General features: G+C 42.1%; 1 long non-coding RNA gene across 4 annotated transcripts in view; it reads left to right on the plus strand.

Moving 5' to 3' along the window:
- Positions 1-18,817, plus strand: part of LOC308473638 — a 503,626-nt gene that overhangs the window by 465,110 nt on the left and 19,699 nt on the right. For all 4 annotated transcript variants that reach the window (XR_013984124.1, XR_013984125.1, XR_013984126.1 and 1 more), the window contains one exon: positions 6,184-6,232. This is a non-coding gene — a long non-coding RNA (uncharacterized lncRNA). The remainder of the gene's footprint in view (positions 1-6,183; positions 6,233-18,817) is intronic.

Below are 18,817 nucleotides of genomic sequence, written 5' to 3' on the forward strand. Positions count from 1 at the left end.
GGGAGTTGGCCACACGGCTATTTATTTATTTAAGTTCCTTTCCATTTCCACCCCACCTTTCTTCCATCTTGAAGGCTGCACATGTGAAGTCCCCAAGTGGTTTCCTACCCAGGCATACTCCTCCTTGATTCAGCACTGCTTTTCATCTTATGTAGACATTTCCAATAGGGCTGCTAAATTATGCTGGGTAACATTCCATCCTTATGTGGTATAGCTGTTTGCAGAATTAATGAGGTCTGAGGACTTACTCTCCTTAAAGCCATGACTGCCTGCCAAGGAAGTGTCACCTTTTCATTTTCTGAGGCCGATCGTCTCCTCTAGCATGTTCAACTATCCTTCCCAGTGTGCCATTCTTACAGACATGTCATGGCCCAAATTGTAAGGGATTATTATTGAAGGCATTAATGGATGTTAGCTGACTAAATGAAGACTTGGATTCCAATGTTGCTTTTATTTTCAGGTTTTGCAATTCAAAAACAATGACTCCTAACATGTGCCAAATTCCACAGGCCTGCCCAATAATTCAGTTCATCCAAGAAAAATAGAATATAAGTCTACTGACATAAAAAGTAATGGACCCAGCCTTCAAAGTGAAGGGGAGAAAAATATTGGGCAAACACAAGGCATACAAAGGTCAAGCCGATTCCTCATCAAAGAAGTTGCACCTATGATAAATCAAAGTAGCTAAACAGTGAAATATAAAAACCAGCAGATTTACTAATTCTACCCCTTCAGCTCCCATAAAATCAAAACCACAAATCAAAAACAAAAACAACAAACTGGAGAAAATGAGAAGCAAAAAGATGAAAAACGTTTCTTGCTGACAAAATCTTTCCTATGAACTCCTACTCCTGCTCCATTATGGGAGTCACTTGCAAGTATTTGGAAACAGAGGAAGTTTTCAAATGCAACAACAGCAAATACGCCATGTAGAGTTGCTTTAACCCACCCCACCCCACCCCCAAGCTCATACTTTTCCAGTGGCAACCCTAATAAGTGGCTTATGTTGCCCGCTTACTTTTACAGCTAAGCTAACAGAAGCATGTAACTCTTTCAGGGCAGGCATTGGTCTCTCTCTGCCTGTCTCTCTGCTGCCACTGAGAACACCAGGGTCTGCCTTTAAAAGAGTCTGCAGTAGAAACTGGTTAGTGCTGTCTCACATGTTTATCTGAACAATAGCCCTGAGCTAGATGGACAACTAGCTAGATCTAGCACTGGCAGTTTCCTATGTGCCTATACTGGGATGCGGGTGGTGCTGTGGTCTAAACCACTAAGCCTCTTCTGATCAGAAGGTTGGTGGTTCGAATCCCTGTGATGGGTTGAGCTCCTGTTACTCTGTCCCAGCTTCTGCCAACCTAGCAGTTCGAAAGCATGCCAGTGCAAGTAGATAAATAGGTACCGCTGTGGCAGGAAGGTAAACAGAGTTTCTGTGCACTCTGGCTTCTGTCACGGTGTTCCATTGCACTAGAAGTGATGTAGTCATGCTGGCCACATGACCTGGAAAGCTCTCTGTGGACAAACACTGGCTCCCTCAGCCTGAAAAATGAGATGAGCACCGCAAGCCCATAGTTGCCTTTGCCTGGACTTAACTGTCCAGGGATCCTTTACCTTTACCTTTTACCTATGTGCCAATATACTGCCTGTCCTTATATATGTTTGGACTGGTGGTATAAACTCCAAAGGGTAGGTTGAACTCCTGACTGTTGCCTATTCTGCACTCTTCTCTACTCATTTAGCACATTTGCTTCAGTGAGCTACATGTAAGGATAGGGGAGAAATTCTATTCAGTTTTGCATTCAAAAGTGAATCTCCCTTATTCACAGTAGGAGAACCAAAACGTAACCATCCTTTGAAATTCACACTTCACCAAATTTTTGCAAATCTGTTCTCCAGCCAAGTAATGTGTCCAAAAATACATACAACAAGGTAAAAGCCGAATAAAAATATACACAGTAGTGAACATAACAAAAAAACAAAAATGCATCGCACTAGGGATAATAGCAATATTAGGGGAAACTTGCTTTGAAAAAAATGTGTATATTTGGAGAAATTCACACTAAATTATGATGAATTGTCATGAGGACTTAAAATAATTCACAAACTATATGAAAATGTGGAGGACTGAAGTGTAGGTTGCAAAAACGAGAAACTGAGAGAAATCAAAATTGGCTAATATGCCCATCCTTAGCTATACATCATCTTCTCTATCCTGCAGCCAGGGAAGGAGATTATTTATCTATTTATTTAATATATTGACAAGAAAAATGATGAGAAGAAAGGATTGGCAAGGCACCAAAACAAGAGCATTTCCCCTTGATATACTATACTTACCAGTTCTATTTGTGTCAAAATGAAGACTTTCAACTGATGTGGTTGGCCTCAGAAGAGCCACTTTGATGTTCATTAGGAATCTGGTTGGGAGTAGGAAAAACAAATTATCTTCAGAGACAGGGCATAAAAACCGTCAGCCTTAAAAAAAAATAGAGGAACCCGAAGAACGGCAAAGAGGTCTTGGTTTGTTATAGCAAGTTTGTTGGATATTGCCCAGTGTTTTCTTGGAGTGTTGAGGTTTCATTTTGGGAAAAATTGAATAATCTATAGAAAGCATAATCTAAGAGCATAAGAAGAGCCTGCTGGATCAGGCCAATGGTCCATCTCATCCAGAATCCTTTTCTCACAGTGACCAATGAGTTGCCTATGGGAAACCAGCAAGCAAAGCCCTAACACAACAGCACTTGCGATTTCCAGCAACTGAAATTCAATAACTCACTCCCTTTGATATTGCTGGTATCCACTGATAGGCTTATCCTCCGTGACTTTGTACAATGCTCTTTGAAAGCCATCCAAATTGGTGGCTATCATTGCTTCCTGTGGGAGTTTGACTATGACTATGAGAAGAAGCACTTTCTTTTCTCTGTCCTCAATCTTTCAACAATCAGCTCTCCTTAGATGCCCACAAATTCCAGTGTTAGAGAGAGAGAGAGAACTTTGCCCATGTACACCATACTGCTCTTAATTTTATAAATTTCTATTTATACAAGCTTAGCAATATATGGCCCGTGAAGCACCTTTATAGTTCATGGTGGTTCTTAAGAGTATTTAGCAACAAACTTTCCAAAGTTAAAAAAGAAGTTCAGTAATGTTTTTAAGAGGCCTGTAAGGTTGTAACCAATTTTATTCTCCTCATATTGCAGATTTGGATGGCTGGGGTAAGATTTGAACTTCCCATACACACTGCAGTTGGCCTTATATTCTTTTAGCCTTCAAGTGAGTGAGCTTAACATTGGGTCTTAGAATATTAGGAAATAGCATGTCAACCCCAGTGCCTCCTCCCATGATATTTCTAATAAGGTTGGCCACATGTCCTGTTTAACAAAAGACACTACTCTATTTGAAGCAGTGTCAGTCCTCTTTTTGAAAGAGCCCTTTGTTTGAAGGACTGTCCAGTCCAAATCCAATATTAAAACGGCCTCGGTCCAGTATACCTGAAGGAGCATCTCCAGCCCCATTGTTTAGCCTGGACATTGAGGTCCGCCTCCAAGGGCCTTCTGGCTGTTCCCTCACTGCAAGAAGTGAAGTTTCAGGGAACTGGACAGAGAGCCTTCTCAACAGTGGTGCCCTCCTTGTGGAACGCCCTCCCATCAGATGTCAAGGAGATAAAGAACTACACAGGTTTTAGAAGACACCTGAAGGCAGCCCTGTATCGGGAAGTTTTTAAAGTGTGACTTTTTAATTTTATTTTTATATGTGCTGAGGAGTGGCTGGGAAAACCCAGTTGGATGGGTATAAATAATAAAATTATTCATTATTATTATCATTATTATTATTATTAAAGAAAGAGCAGAGACTGAAAAGTCTGCCATCAACAGCTAGGTCATCTCGTCACTCACTGTCTGCTTAAACCATAGTAATCCTCACTAAATTTGCACCGATACATATATTGTCACATGCTAATTCTATGCAAATCTGTGTCCTTTTTTTGGGGGGGGGGGGGTACCTTTTTATGAAGCATAAGTGGCCGCCCCATTTTCAATATATATTTTTCCTATCCAGAGGATGTCAAAGCCTTCTTTGGGAGCTTTATTTGTGCCATTACCAGGCAACTAATTTTGCCTCTGTGAAGGAGGGGGAGATGGCATCTCTTTCAAGTGTGCTTATACTGGTGTCAGCCATCTTCTTTGTGCTTAAAAAGCTGATTGCAATCATGAGGTTTATGGGGGCCGCCATTGTGTGCTTCGTTCTCCTGCCCCTATTCACTGCTTGCATGCTTCCGAAGTGTTCCAGGAAAATTCCTGTTGGACATTTTCCTCCCCAATCATTCCCCTCCTTCCTTTTGCTGATCTGTGGAACACACACACACACACACACACACACACACACACACACACACACTTTTCAAAAGGGGAAAGAAAGCCTCTCTAATGGCGGTGCAATTGAGAGATTCTGATTGTGCCACTCAGTTGCCAAGGTAACGGACTTGTGGATATCTAGGTTTATTCCTTCATTACTGGAAATGCCATTTACTGTTGATACCCCCCCTTGATGTGAATGTGTCACTAAAGGGACGGAATAAAGCAGCTTTCTAAAAACACGTCCTATAAGAAGATTTCTGCATATCTGAAGCACAGCCAGAGAACTGAGGCTTTTTGATAATGCACGTTAGACCATTGTAACGATTGGCAGTCTTGAGAAGCCTTATAATTAATATAATATACACATTTTAAGTGCAGCGGGGTATTTCAGAGATGATGTGTAAAGCAATTCAACTCTTCTGAACAGAGTTGACTTTGGCTTTTGCCCACAGAGAGCTATTTAGTGTGGTGGCTGACAATACGTATAGCTTAGACCTTTCCAATGACTTTGGGCTTTTCAGCTCTGTTGTGAATGTAGACAGTCCATTAACAATGAAGAAGTCCCCGTGTTTTACCTCGTCCACCAGATGGTGCCCTGACAATGGGGCTGTTACCAAGAGCAGTCAAGGCATCAGCACAGGGCTTATGAAAACATACATGCATACACACAATAAGGAATTTGGCAGAACCAGCCAAAGTGGATGCAAAATATAGCCATAGATAAATCTTAAGGAGCAGGTGCACACCTCGCCAAAAGCCGCTGTTGCTTTTCACATTATAGAAGAACCCTTTGCTCAGATTTATGATTCTGAGGTATGTAATACAGAGAATGTCATCAGGATTTGAGGTGTTTGTGTGTGTTGGGCATTTGAAGTTCCTGAGTCAAAACCGTTGGGTGGCTATCCCTGACATATATTCTTGGGAGACTTATTACCTTTCTGAGATGATGAAGAGAAAACTCAGCTCTGCTGCAGAAGGAAATGACAGGCTTTAAAGTTATGCAAAGCCTTTGGAGTGATGGTGCCCAGGGTAGCAACTGGGGACCCGTAAGTTTCAACACAAAGAGAAGTGCTGTCCCAGAGCTCATTAGGTTGCTCAAAGTTCAGGGCCAGCTCGTCATGATCTCTCCCTGGTGCTATCACTCCATGCCATACTAGCTCCTTTCTCTTCTTGGGAACTTACATGGAGCCTTTGGTGATGGGATAATTTTTGAGGGACTTTCATTGTCCCCTGGCTCATGGGGAGCTGAGGAGGCATTCAGGTTCCATCATCGTGACGTCATCTGCAAAGCAACAGGAACCAGGCTTCAGAATGGGTTCAATGATATGTGTTCCTTTCCATTTTGTGGAGGAAATAGCATGCTAGTCTGTTCTAAGTTGAAATGGTGGGTGGGAGGGAGGGTCTCCCATCGCAGCATTTCATTGGAACAAATGGTAAACAAGCTTAACAGAGGTTTCCAATTTAGCTTCCTACACAGTCTGTCCTGCTGTGTGTGTGGGGGGGGGGGGTGATATTTACAATGCTGTCAAACCAACAATGCATGTTTGCTAGATAGGCACATGATAGGTGCTGAAGCTCAGAGTTTCCCTGTAAGTTTGCTAGAGAAAACTCTATGAGACACTCCCACTGTGCCCTGATAGGGGAAGGGCATAGCCATCTCCTTACCTGGCTTATTCTTCAACAAGCATTATTTTGTTCCCCTTTTTTAAAAAATTGCCCATAAATTATTTGTTTATTATGATTTAGCTAGTTTTTTTGGTTTTTGTTTCAAATAATTTTTCTTAAAGATTTTCCTCGTTTACAAAAGCACATGCATTGTCTCTTTCTTCAGGTTGTGTATTCCACGGATCAGTTACATTTGTCTTCAAGAAGTATTCTAAGTGAGTAAACATTCTTTTTACCTTTAACAAGATTGTTTCTGTGACCTTTGTTTTAAGGGGGAGAAAGGGGGGAAATACCAAGAGAATTCAGTCTGCCCTAAAGCATCCTGGATTACTTAAAGGCTAAAACTAGCCTATCTAAGCTTCCTTTTAAGCTGTACAAATGTGAGGAAGGAAGAGCAATATATATTAAATATATCCTTTCTTAGCACGTATACACATCCCAACAATGTGGGGCCTTCTGTGCTGCTCTATGTTCTATACCACTAGGGACGCGGTTGGCGCAGTGGGTTAAACCACAGAACCTAGGACTTGCCAATCAGAAGGTCAGCGGTTCAAATCCCTGTGATGGGGTGAGCTCCCGTTGCTCGGTCCCTGCTCCTGCCAACCTAGCAGTTCGAAAGCACGTCAAAGTGCAAGTAGATAAATAGGTACCACTCCGGCGGGAAGGTAAACGGCGTTTCCGTGTGCTGCTCTGGTGCGCCAGAAGCGGCTTAGTCATGCTGGCCACATGACCTGGAAGCTGTACGCCGGCTCCCTCGGCCAATAAAGCGAGATGAGCGCCGCAACCCCAGAGTCGGTCACGACTGGACCTAATGGTCAGGGGTCCCTTTACCTATGTTCTATATCACAGCTTTACCTACCCGCTCCCTCATTTTTGATAGACTTTTGTTGTACAGTGGTACCTTGGGTTACATATGCTTCAGGTTACATACGCTTCAGGTTACAGACTCCACTAACCCAAAAATATTACCTCGGGTTAAGAACTTTGCTTCAGGATGAGAACAGAAATCGTGCTCCGGCAGTGCAGCAGCAGCAGGAGGAGGCCCCATTAGCTAAAGTGGTGCTTCAGGTTAAGAACAGTTTCAGGTTAAGAACGGACCTCCAGAATGAATTAAGTACTTAACCCGAGGTACCACTGTACAAATAAATTTGTAGCCACTTTTCTTTTTTAATTCCATTGCCAAGCACGGCCAAGAACCTGCAGCATACCCAGTCAGATTTTTGACATTTCTTGCCCTAAACCAAAGACCATTCACGCACGCATGCACTCACACACACAAAAACCATATCAAAAAATGCTTTTGAAAATCCCCACCATTTCGAAATGGTTTTGCCACATGGCATGGGAGGCTGCTGCCTGAGAAACACGAGCCCAAAGCTCCTGGGTATGCAGAACTACTTGCATGGTTCTTTGTATCTGTGTCTCCATTGGATTAAAATATTTTTGTAGAAGGCAAGGCAAAAAGCAGGAAGAGAAGGTGAAAGAAAATGAAAGTCTCGTTGTTGTTCAGAACAAACCCCAGAAGATGTATGCGAAGTTTATTACCAAGTCACTGTTGTATGTGCAGTTCGTTGAGTATTTTCAGGCCTCAAACAAACAAAATATATGGGGAAGAAATATTTAGCTTGTTACCAGGCTAACTTCCTAATAGCTTCTGCTTAGCAAGGGTGACCACAACAAACAGAAGTCACAAAACAACTGTGCCCACTTGAAAGGAGCCAGAAGGAATGAGGTTTCTGAAAAAGATTACTGTTTCCGTGAGACAAATCAAAACACACTGGAGTCTCTGGAATGGGAGCTGAGAAAAGAAAACCGAATCACTATTATTACTAGCACAGGACTGAACACGAGGAAGAATCTTAACAGCTCCCACTAAACCAAATATACCAAGTACTAGGACTGAGATCAGCTAATAAAAGTCTAGGGCCAAGCGAGAGGGTTGAAGACTTCAACCTGTCAAAAAAAGGGCAGGTGTAAAGTTAAAAAAAAGTCCCATTGGACGAAAACTTATTTATGGTCAAGTGGGCTGATGTAGACACCCCCTACATTTAGATTTTTTTAGAGAGATGGACTGTTGTGAAGTTTCTAGGTACTTTTCAGGAGATTTGTGTTAGCCATCTTTATTCAAATTTGCATATTTTGGGGGGGGGGGACCTTTGAAAATTCATATTCCAGCACAAGTGTTATATTTTGGTAGAAACATATCAGACATTATTGTGATTGGAGGGTCAGGGAGATCTGCCATCAGGATGCTCATTCACACTGGCTCAAGCCCAGATCATGATGTCCTAAAATGGGCCTCCAGTCAAGTTAGATTGTTGATATCCCAAATAATAATAATAATAATAATAATAATAATAATAATAATAAATTATTATTTATACCCCGCCCATCTGGCTGGGCCTCCCCAGCCACTCTGGGCGGCTTCCATAGAAACCAAAAATACAGTAAAATATCACACGTTAAAAACTTCCCTGAACAGGGCTGCCTTAAGATGTCTTCTGAATGTCAGGTAGTTGTTTATCGCTTTGACATCTGCTGGAAGGGCGTTCCACAGGGCAGGCGCCACTACCGAGAAGGCCCTCTGCCTGGTTCCCTGTAGCTTTGCTTCTCGCAATGAGGGAACCACCAGAAGGCCCTCGGCGCTGGACCTCAGCGTCCGGGCAGAACGATGGGGGTGGAGACGTTCCTTCAGGTATACTGGACCGAGGCCGTTTAGGGCTTTAAAGGTCAGCACCAACACTTTGAATTGTGCTCGGAAACGTACCTGGAGCCAATGTAGGTCTTTCAAGACCTATAAGCTACATTGGCTAATAGGGACATTGAACAGTTGTGTCCCATTCAATTATTCTATCCTTTAGTTCAGGGGGAGGGAACCTTTGGCCTGCCACAGATCCCAATTTGGCCAATGAGGCTGTTCTCCACAAGCCACAGCCACCTGCTCCACCACGTGATATAACCTGTGATGTCAAATATGAGACAGGTAGAGAAGCATGGTAGTCTATGGATTGTGTCCATTCCCTACACGATAAGCCAAAAATGAAGAGTAGATGCCCAAGCACACTGACTCAGGCAATAGACTGTGAAACTGCATTTTAAAAAACACAGAAGTCTTATAAATAAATTGAGAACATGATGGAGAATCATTCACACCAGATAGCTTTTTGACAGCTATGTATTGCACACTCCTTGCACTGTAATAACCTTTGCAGCTGTTGGAAGGTTCATAAAACCCTTTCTGTGAGCACCTATGAATTTCTCTGAACAACATTTTTATTTTACTTTTAACCATGGGAGAAATAAAAAAAAATTAATAACATGGTATAGCTTTAAAAAAATGGATTGGAGTAATTTTGCTTCTCAAAAAAAAGACAGGAGAAGGGACAAGTAACGTGAAGATTTATGGATGTGTTGGGCATGCTTCTGACAAAAGACCAAAAAACCCCCCACCAATTTATGATAAGGGAAGATAATATGATGGTAATTTTTTTGATAGGTATGGCGGAGCATATGCTCTTAGAAAACTCAAGGGACCTGAATCAGTTTTTTTGAATAAACCTGGTAAAAGGAACATTACTGGTTTTTGCTTATTTACCCTTTTTAAGAGGGGGGGATCAGACAGAAGCCTTTCTATAGTCGCCTTAGGACCTGTGGGTACAGGGCAGTATACAAATTTAATAATAATAATAATAATAATAATAATAATAATAATAATAGAGCCTTTCCTTGCCTTGCCTGGAATCGCCAGGGATTGAACCTCTATGCAAAGCACATGGTCTCTCACTGAGCCCTGGAAAAAACCCCTCTCTCTTCTGAACAGGAACATAATTAAACATTTCTGTTCTTTGGGGCATATTTAAATATTCTCACACAAATCCTTCCTTTTTTTAAAAAAATAGCAATTGTAATTTTACATGTATAGAGTAATGCACTTTGGTTCTGTCTCACATACAGATTTGAACAAACTGTTTGTGTGGCAGCAAAGCATGGTCATTGCCAAGCAGTAAACGCGGCATGGCATGGCCAATTCTCTTCACAGAAAGTTAAAAGCAGAAACAACTTTCCTCGCAAAGCTCCTGCTGTGCCCTGGGCAGCTGCACCTGTTGTTCTCCTTCGCTTCTTGAAACCAAGCAGGGTTTTCTTTGTGGAACTCTGTAAGACCAGCCTTACAACTACTTACTTGTGAGCAGTATGGATTAGACCTGTGGGAGAATGTGCTTCAAGCTAGATTCAGGATAGCAGCCATCGTTTGTGTGGTGTGTTTTTTTAATAAATAGCTTTTTAAAAACCAGACTTTGCACCTCTTGGCTCACATAATATTAAATACAGCACACTGAGTAAGAACAGCTGGAATTAAGGCCTTATTCCCTAAGGCATCTTAAGAACTTAGGGACATTTTATACTGTCTCCTGATGAAACAAAGCAGTTAGGGCACATTCTTCAATGTCTCTACTTGCAGTGGCTCCTTTAGAAGTCAATGGGGCTATTAATTGTGCTTCTAATTCTCTCACTTTTATTCATGGGGCCATCCAGGTGATTTAAATAGAAAATACGGAAAATCAATGCCATTTGAGCAGTCTGCGACTGCAGGAGCTGTTCCCCAGAGGTTTGCGCATATGTGAGCAGGGAGGGACAGCACTGCCAGGAAGGGGGATAAATCAACCAATCTTATATTAATTGTTTTAAAAGTTGATGGGAAGGGAAGAATTGACAAATGGAAACTGTCATTAATGAAATGAATTTGGGGAAGGGCCAGTGCGCAACAGCACAGTGTCTGCCTTGCATGCAGATGGTCCCAAGTTCAGTCCCACCATCTTCAGGTAGGGCTGGGATAGGCCCTTGCCTGAAACCCTGGGGAACCACTGGCAGTCAGTGTAGACCAGTAGTTCCTAATTAGGGGTCTGGAGACCCCTGGGGGTTCGCGGAACGCACTCAGGGGGTCCGCAGTCCCATCCCTTACCTCATCCCAACTAATTGTTTTGTGATTTTTGCATGGTAATATCACAAATTTTATGGGTTGTTTTTTTTAAGTATACCTTTGCTTTTTAGGGGCTACCCTGCATTTTGTTCAAATAATTGCTTTGCAGGGGTAACTACTATAGAGTTATCAAAATTGTCAAAAGTAGTAGAAGAAGAAGAGTTTGGATTTGATATCCCGCTTTATCACTACCCTAAGGAGTCTCAAAGTGGCTAACAATCTCTTTTCCCTTCCTCCCTGACAACAAACACTCTGTGAGGTGAGTGAGGCTGAGAGACTTCAGAGAAGTGTGACTAGCCCAAGGTCACCCAGCAGCTGCATGTGGAGGAGCGGAGACGCAAACCTGGTTCCCCAGATTACGAGTCTACCGCTCTTAACCACTACACCACACTGGGGATCCTTAGCTTGGCTTTTGAAAAATAGGGGGTCCTCAATAACTAGCTAATTGGGAACCACTGGTGTAGACAATGCTCCACTAGATGGGCCAATTGTCTGACTGAGGGCTTGTCCACATTTCTGCTTGTTCCATGCCTAGAAAGCCCAAGCAGTTTTCCACTTGACAAGAGATTTCTGTGCATGGGTTTGAGCAATTTTACCTTTGCCTTGCTACTTTCCTCTGGAAAACTTGCTCTTTGGTGCTAAATCAGAACAACAATCCACGGAAAACCCAATTGCCCTTTGTTCCAATTCAGCACTAAAGATCAGTTTTACCCAGAGGGGAAGTGGTGAGATAAAGGTGTGTGTGAATAATGCCTTCCATATCAGGCAGCTTCCTGTCTTCCTATGTACTTGTGAGGTGGGGAGAGTGATTGAGGGATAATTCCAGAAATTCAAACAATAGATAATCAAAGAATAATATTAATGGAGGGAAAGGAAGGTGGCTAGACGTTTAAGGAGCAGCCTTTAAAGAGCAGCCTATCCCACCACAGTTAATTAGGTGGAACTTTTTCAAATTACTTACCGGTAATTGCCTGCCAGAAAATACAACACCGGCTAAATTTTTGCACTTCCGTGCTGTTACAAATATAGTGGTACAGCCATGGGTCATAGCAAGCAGTTGGCAGTTCTATTAGTAGGTACCTGGAAGTAATATAGTTCCTGCCCTAGTTTCAAGAGTATTCTGGTGCTAAATTTGGATTTGGCAGGGCAGGGGAGGAGAGGGATGAATCTACTGGGAAGTATTTGTGGCTAAGACATAGATATCCCTGTGGTACTGGGCTTGGCTTTCCTTTCCTCTACTTGGGTGAACGGTTAACCTCCTGGTTCGTTCAAACAAGTGTATAGTTAGTATAAAATGACCCTGAAAAAGAAGTCACGTTACTGAAGAACTTCCTTTTGCCCCTCTGCAAAAGGGCACCACAGGCATAATCCTTCATAGAAACTAAACAGGGCACTGCTGCCCTCTCAGCTGCTCAGTGGCAGCTATTCACTATGACAATGCAACAGGTGCAAGTTTTTATGGAGTGAAACCTACTCAGCGAACGCTCAACCTGGCACCCATGTTAGGGTTGCCAAACACCCAGAATTTCCCGGATATATCCGGTATTCAGCCCTTGTAAATAGCGCCTGGGCGGAAATTGCTGAAACATCCGGGTGTATGGCAGCCCATGTTGGTACAATCATACCTCATGTTACATTTGCTTCAGGTTGCGCATTTCAGGTTGCGTCCCGCAGTGACCCAGAAGTACCAAAAAGGGTTACTTCCGGGTTTCGCCACTCGCGCATGCGCAGACACGCAAAATGACATCATGCACATGCGCAGAAGTGGCGAATCGCGACCTGTGTGTGCGCAGACGTGGGTTGCGTTCTTTTCAGGTTGCAAACAGGCCTCCGGAATGGATGCCGGTCGCAACCAGAGGTACCACTGTAATGTACATTTGAGCGATTTCAATGAAAATAGCTCAAAAGCTCTTTCTTTTTTTTTTTTTTTAGATTTTCAACAAAACAAAACGAAACAAAACAACCCCCCCACAAAAAACCACAAAAAAGCTTTCCAGTAAAGTAACTCTTCTTGCCTCAGAGAAATGTAATGGGTTGCCATTTGGAGCTCAGAATGAAAGGCAGTGAGCTCCAACACCCTCCTCAGTAGAATGAGCGCTTGTGCATGCCCATGTGAACCAGACTCCCTCTGAAAAATTCATTCAAAAACAATGCCCCCCCCCCCGCTAGCAGTGTAATCATAGGGGTTTTTCAATCAGTCAATGAATAGTTAATGGGTTTGTTTCCTAGTTTATGAGCCTTGAAATGGGTTTCAATTAGTTTAGCTGCATGGGGGAGGGGCTTGCAGCATGGCCTCACACACTTCTCCTCAGAAGTAAGCCCCATCAAACACAACCAGACCAACTCTGAGGAAAGTGTGTCTAGGACAGCACCCTTACCCGTGCTAAACTTTGTTTTCATCCATTCAGGATAATTCTTTCCTGAAGTGATTTCATTAGTTGTTTGTTTCACGTGATTTTTTTTTTTTTGATTTTTTTAAAATGATATTTATTAAGGTTTCCAATAAAAAGAACACATCAATAAAAAATTAAAAAGAAAAAAGAAAAATACACAATTCAAAAATACACAATACATAATCCAAAAAAACACACCAAAAAACAAAAGACAAAAAAGAAAACAGCTAAAAACAATACCGCCTTTTCATCACCATTTTTAAATTTACTTATTTTCTGGACCTCCTCATACCTCCCTCTTTTGTATTCCAGTTCAATTTGTTTGTCCAGCAATTTCTTTCCCTCTTTTTTAATCCCAATCCTTAATCTTAATATAATATAACATTAAATTTTTACCTCTTAAAAACCAAATTTCCATTTCCTTTAACTTTTTTTAATCCTAATCCTTAATCTTGATCTATATATAACTTTAAAGCCTGTATAGCTAGAAGCCACTTATTTTCAATCCAACATCACTCTAACATTCTTTAATGTTTCACGTGATTTAAAGCACGAAAAAAGGAAACAGGGGAGGGCCCAAAATGGAGCAGTTAGTGACATTCTTGTGTCCGGTCGTGGTAGAAATTCGTTATTTAAATGACATGAAATTTGATCCTCCCTTATCCGGGAGTAATTGCTCCACTTTAGTGAGCTTTGTGTTATCTGCTACACTTTGGGGCAGAGCAGGCAAATGGGAAGTAGCAGCAAAGCAAGCACACAAACCCCTTTATTTATGTGCGGGATTTGTTCATGAACTTCCTGCTCCCAAATAAAACGAGGGCACAGCCCTTAAACACCCATGCACAAGTTGGAAATTCGCATGGAACGCTATGATTTTCAATAATGGCCTGCCAACCCCATCATTGCTTTAATGCGTCGTGATAATTAAAAGCTAGCAGTTTGCTCCCTATTCCCACAATCCTTTGCAATCTGAGCATACTTGTCCTGAGACAAGTACAGTTCTGCCTTCCCTACTTCATTCCCAGTTTCCTAGGCAATTATATATTTAATAATACTAATGACGGTGACGACTATGGTGTGCCATATATTTCAGACATCTAAACACACACATGCCAGATCCACCCAAGGGAAATAAATCACATTTTCACAGGCATTTTCCATCAGCATACTGTTCTGTCACCGGCGGTATCTCTGTCACAGCCACAGCCCTCGGTTAGAATTTTGTTAGGCCGGGGGAAACTCCAGCTGACACCTTCCGAAATACAGCTGACACTCTGCATATGCTAATCATCTCTGCGAATGGAAAAACAAAGCCATTGTACTTGACACAGAACGGTTACAAGAGCTTTGGGTAGACAGCTGACGGCCCTGACCAGCCTTGAACCTTAGAAACTTGCCGGGAATTCTTCTGGATCCATTTCGTAAGCTCACAGAAGCTTCTGGCATACTTTTTTTGCTAGAGGCACCAAGTTGCTGCTTGCTAGCAGCCAAAGGTGAATGGCCGAGACAGCTCTCCATCTTATGGGGTTGAATACAGTGGTACCTTGGATCTCAAATGCCTTGGCTCCTGAACAAATCTGCTCCTGAATGATCAAAACCCGTAAGTGAGTGTTCTGGTTTTTGAACGATTTTCAGAAGCTGAATGTCCGGTGCTGCTTCTGCGGCTTCCGATTGGCTGCAGGACGCCCCTGCAGCCAATCGGAAGCCGCACCTTGGTTTTTGAATGGTTCCGGGAGTCAAAAATTTAAATATTTTCAATCACATATTTGTATCAGGAGGGGGGTGTCCTCATTTTATCATCACAACAGTCCTGTAATGTAAGTGGCCCAAATAAATCTTCCAGTTAGTTTACGGCTGGTAAACTAACTGGAAGTATCTTTTTTTATAATACACTGAAATGCTTAATCTTAAAAAGGACAGAGGCAGAAAGAATATTTTTTTAAAAAAAGAAATAAAGGAAGGAAGAAAAAGTGGGAGCAGAGGAAAAGAGATAGAAGAATAAAGAAAAATAAAAAGACTTCCGGTTCTCTGTCCTGCAGCTAAGTACTGTATCTACTCATTAACATCCAACTGTTCTATCTTCTATAAGCCAGTATTTTTTCAGTCTTCAGATCCCAATATTGCAAGTTTATTTTCTCTTTCATGCTACCCCTTTCTGCAAACATGGGGGTACTATGCAATACTTACGGGAATCAGGTTGTGCCACTGGCCCAATCCCCATTACCTCACATCTCCCTGCCCCTATAATGTCTTTGCATTGACAATGGACTTCTGAAGATGGGGACTTCTATGCAGGTAGGCTTCCTTGGAACCTGGAACCCCGATCAATTCTATTCTATAGGTCTCCTTTCTCCAGAAACACATGCTCAAAATGCAGGCATCATGGGTGGGGCTGAGGAGAGATGTGTGACACTGTGGTGGAGCCAACAGTGCAGCTCTGCTTCTCATTAGCCTTGTGGAGTCCCTCCATGTATCCAAAGTATGAAGGATCTCTGGAAGCCAGCCAGGGTGCTTCAGTGAGATCAATTATGGTACTCTGAAGCCTCATGAGTACTGGATCAGTCTCCAAAATGTTTCTTGGAATGGCAGGATTAATGTGATGGCATGGGCCAAAACTACGATCTGAGCAATCCCTTCAATACAGGCAATAGAAACTTAACTCGTTTGCTATGTATGGACAATGCAAATTAGAGGCTTGCAACAATGGACTCCACCTCCCCAAACATACAGCCACCCCAAATGTGGCTGTATAAATGTAGTATAGACACCGACAACTGGGAAACACTGGCCTGCGAGTGTTCCAATTGGAGAACAGCCTTTACCAAAGGTGTCATGGGCTTTGTAGACACTTGAACTCAGGACAAAAGGGAGAAATGTGCTAAGAGGAAGGCACGCTTGGCAAACCCTGACCTACCCGGAAACCTATGTCCCCACTGTGGAAGGATATGTGGATCCAGAACTGGCCTCCACAGTCACTTACGGACTCACTGTTAAAACCATGTTCATGGAAAACAATCTTACTCAGCTACGAATGGTTGCCAAAGAAGAAAGAAGACAACCAGATATTTTAATTTACAAACAGACATCTAGAGCCAATTCACAAACCAAACTTGTGTGTTGCAAATATGAATTGACCAATAGGATGTGCTCACAATATGGAGGGGGGGCAGTGTTGCTACCTGTGAGCATACCACAGAATAATTTGCGCTACCTCCAGAAAGTGGTATGGTTTCATACTTATTGCCTTGGATAAGCTGCAATAGCATATAATCAGTACCTGAAATAAGGTCCAGACAAGAAGTGAAATAAGTGGTGCCCATTTGATTCAAACAGTTGCGATGCATCTTAATTAGGAATGCCCCTAAAATTACCTCTGTGCAATTCATTACTCATAAGTTTCAGCATTTATAAGTGCTATTTCCCACCCACCCTTCTGCTCCCAGCTACCACTTATTTATCACATTTTGTGGACTGCCAGGTTTTTCTAGCTACAGATGGAGCTGCAGACCTGAATCTCTAGAAGATGCGGAAATCTGAGGTGAAATATGTGAATCCTGGTCTGAACTTCATGAGTCATGAATCATTAAAGTCTGAGTCATTAAGTTCAGTTGAGGATAAAAGGAAGGCCTCAGATTACCTCCTGAACTCAAAATCTGAATTCATCTGGAGTTTTACAAGAATATAAAACCTCCCATTTTCCCTAAAAGCTCAGCATTTCAAGGAGATGGGATAGAGGGAATACTGCCAGAATGTGCATACATTTGTCAGCTGATAGACAAGGAGACCTATCTGCTTTGTTCCTTGAATTACGGAATGAAGGTAGAAGCAACGGTAAATTCACAACAAACGTTTTATTGGGGTTTAATACAAGAGACCTCCATCTTGGACAACCATTCCAGATTGACCTTTCTGCAACTGACCCCACCCTTTCACTCCTTGTTTCTTCTGATCCATTTCTTGGTGGATCCTTGTTCCCACACACTTTCGACAAAGTTCTGCCTTTTTCAATCCTGTTTATCACAATGGGAGAGAAGTAAGTGCATTCTGGGTAGATCAACTCAGGACACTTCCCCTTATGCCAGATCGGAGGGCGGGATTAAGAAGGTAGCCCCCTCTGCCCAGGTCTCTCAACTAAGCACCATGCCTTCAGTATAGACCTCTGTCTTCTATCCACCAAATGTGCAGACAGGTCCACTGGTGGAATCCCCACCATAGGCCTATTTAAGGGAGTGATCTAACCAAACAACATTTACCAAAAGTGCATAGATTAGGGGAAAGTGTGCATGAAAACGAATTAATGCATGAAAATACAAACATTAGGCAGATTTGCTTGGGGGGGGGAAAATGTTCTCAGTTGAAACAAAGAGGATGAAATTGCTACAGAAATAAGATCGGAAGAATGAGAACTGAAATGAACACATCTGTCCATCCCTATGCCCAGCTGTACCTGGAAATGCCAAGCCTTGAGACTTTCTGTCTGCAAAGTAGCTGCACCACCACTGAGCCACAGCCCTTCCCAATCTTTTTTTTTTTTTTAAAGCAATTTATTAGGTTTTACAATAAAAATAAACATAATAAGCAGTGTAACTTTGATCTTAACATATTTTCACATTTTCTTTGGACTTCCTCACATCTCCCGCTCCCACCTTCATCGTTATAGCATTTGGTCAGCAATTTATCATCTTATTTAAATTCTTATATCCCTTCTATATTTCATAATCTTATAATTCTCAGAAGGAGCAAAATTTCACAATCTTACTTATTTTCTTAAAAACTTCTAAATTTAGTGGTGCTCAGTTATTTTGATCTAGCATCTTATTTAACATTCACTCAGATTACAATACTTTTGTAAATAGTTCTTAAATTTCTTCCAGTCCTCCTCAATCCTCTCTTCTCCCAGGTCACGGATTCTGCCGGTCATTTCAGCCAGTTCCATGTAGTCTATCAGTTGTATCTGCCATTCTTCCAGTGTGGGTAGATCTTGAGTTTTCCAATGTTTTGCAAGAAGTATCCTTGCTGCTGTTGTTGCGTACATAAAAAATGTCTGGTCCTTCTTTGCCACCCCTTGGCCGACAATACCCAAAAGGAAAGCCTCTGGTTTCTTAGTGAAGGTATATTTAAATACCTTTTTCAGTTCATTATAAATCATTTCCCAGAACGCCTTCACTTTAGGGCAAGTCCACCAGAGGTGGAAGAACGTTCCCTCGCACTCTTTGCATTTCCAACACTTATTATCAGACAGGTGGTAAATTTTGGCAAGTTTGACTGGGGTCATGTACCATCTATAAATCATTTTCATTACATTTTCTTTCAGGGCGTTACATGCAGTAAATTTCAATCCATTACTCCACAACCTCTCCCAGTCCTCAAACATGATATTATGCCCAATGTCCTGTGCCCACCTTATCATAGCCGATTTAACCGTTTCG

This window comes from Podarcis pityusensis (genome assembly GCF_964106645.2).
Source record: "Podarcis pityusensis genome assembly, chromosome: 3".
Classification (NCBI taxonomy): Eukaryota; Metazoa; Chordata; class Lepidosauria; order Squamata; family Lacertidae; genus Podarcis; species Podarcis pityusensis.